This window comes from Haemaphysalis longicornis, unplaced genomic scaffold, assembly GCF_048455015.1.
Source record: "Haemaphysalis longicornis isolate Haplotype H1 unplaced genomic scaffold, Haemaphysalis longicornis Haplotype H1 scaffold_1, whole genome shotgun sequence".
Taxonomy (NCBI): domain Eukaryota; kingdom Metazoa; phylum Arthropoda; class Arachnida; order Ixodida; family Ixodidae; genus Haemaphysalis; species Haemaphysalis longicornis.
Window position 1 is genome coordinate 134,834,277 of NW_027526203.1, and position 2,226 is coordinate 134,836,502.

The window sequence follows — 2,226 nt, forward strand, 5'->3', positions numbered from 1 at the left end:
TTTTCACTTCCCTGTCGAAACACGCTGAATTTTGCCTTGGCTTGTACGTTCCCGAACGCGATCATTTGTCTATGTGTGCATTGCATGTTACACTGTTCTCTGAAACCTCAGTAACCACTTCATCTGGCCCTGTTTGTATATTTGTAAATAAAGTTACTGTTACAAAAAAAAAAAAAAAGTCGCGTCCGTGGCTTAGTCGGTAGAGCGTCGCGCTGCGGCCGCAAAGTCCTCGGATCGAAACCTGGCGCCGGATGCTGTTTTTTTTTATATAGAGAGGAGGACTGCGGACGCCGCCGCCGCCGCCGGCGGTGGAAGGTTTGGGGTCGGTTAGAAAGTGCATTCGCACTTAAAAAACATTTGTGCTGTAAAGTCGGGGACTTAATTTTACAGACCACGCGAGCGCGTGGCAAAAGCCACCGATGCGCGCTCTGGAGGCCAGACGCCTGTTGTCGAGACCGGCGCGGCGCGCATGCGCGTCCTGTTTCACTCGCAGGCACGCCGATTTTCTCGCTTTTTCAGCGGTGCGGCAATGGTCACTCAAGCACCGCATAGCGACGCCTTTGTAGCATTCCTGTCTTCCCGATGGCACATTCGGGGCCTAACGTGACGATTGCGAGGGCTTTGGCGCAAGTGCTCGTCGCGTCCTGATAAACACTTGCGCGTAATGTTTCATTTTTTTTGTGCTTTATCGTTTATAGACGATAAGACTAGCCTCTTGGGAACGGCGTCCCCTAATGAAGCGCGTACGAAGCAGTCTCCCGGTACCGCGCTACCGGCGACGAAATTCCAGCTATATGAATAGCGAACCTTTATTTATCTTGTTTATTGTGTAATTTGGCCACTGAACATATATTCAAGCTAGCTCTCCGCTGCCCATAAAGTAGGCGATTTGGAAGCTATATAAAAGAAATTATTTCGGCGTTTTTGCTGCCTACTTCATTACTTAAAAATGATAGAAATACGTACTGACATAAATTGTCTGTTCCTAGATCTGCCCGTCGCATTCGTAAAAATGGCACCTCGGGCTCCCATTGAAGGCCGTAAAATTATTCGCTACTTTTGAGAAGCTGTTTTCCAAAGGGACATTTGCCGGCTTACTAATAATAGGACAAGAGATGCTGTAGCCGAGGAATTCATGCCTACAGAGATGAATTGCTCCAAGGCCGGAGCAATTCTTCAAGGTCGGCTTGCGTTGATTGATTATGATGTTTTAACGCGCCGATGCTACACAGTCGATAAGGCGCGCCGTAGTTCAACTACGGCACGCCTTATCGGCTTAATTTTGATTACCTCCGGATTAGCTGCGGATTAGCTCCGGATTAATTTTGATTACCTGGGAATGTGTAACATGCGCCGAAATCCCGAACCCACTTTAGCATTTTTGCTTTTCGCCTCCATCAGAAAAGGGCCACCTTGCAGATGCCCAGCGACGCGGAAGGACAAGGTCAACAGCAAAACAGGAGGACAAGCTGGTTGTTTTTCAGTGGTTAAACACCCGTTCATTAGTGACAAAAAAATTCGGAAGGCCCTAAGTAGCGATTAATATTACGGCGAAAAGTAGCGAATAATGTTATTGCGTTCTTCGATGGGAACCCGAGGTGCCGTTTTGAGTAATGCCGACGCGCAGAACGAACCGACAATTCATGTGGTTATGTCTTTCAATAATTTTTAAGTAAGGAAGTAGACATTAAAAATAAAGCAGATGATTTCTTTTATAAAAACTGCCAATCGCCTACTTTATGGGCAGCGGAGAGCGAGCTGGAATATATGTTGGCTAAATTACACAATAAACAAGGGGAATAAAGGTTCGCTATTCATATAGCTGGCATTTCGTCGCCGGTAGCGCGGTACCGTGAGACTGTGCTTCGTACGCTCTTCATTCGGGGACGCCACTCGCAAGCCGCAAGTCTCATCTTCTATAAACAATAAAGCACAAAAACAAACAAATAAAACATTACGCGGAAGTGTTTATCAGGACGCGAGAAGCACATGCGCCAAAGCCATCGCGATCGTCACGTTAGGCCCCAAATGTGCCATCGGGAAGAAAGGAATGCTACAAAGGCGTCGCTATGCGGTGCTTGAGTGACCATTGCAGCACCGCTGCAGGAAGCGAGAAATTCGGCGTGTCTGCGAGTGACACAGGACGCGCATGCGCGCCGCGCCGGTCGCGACAACAGGAGCCGAGCCTCCAGAACGCGCATCGGTGGCTTTTGCCACTCGCTTGCC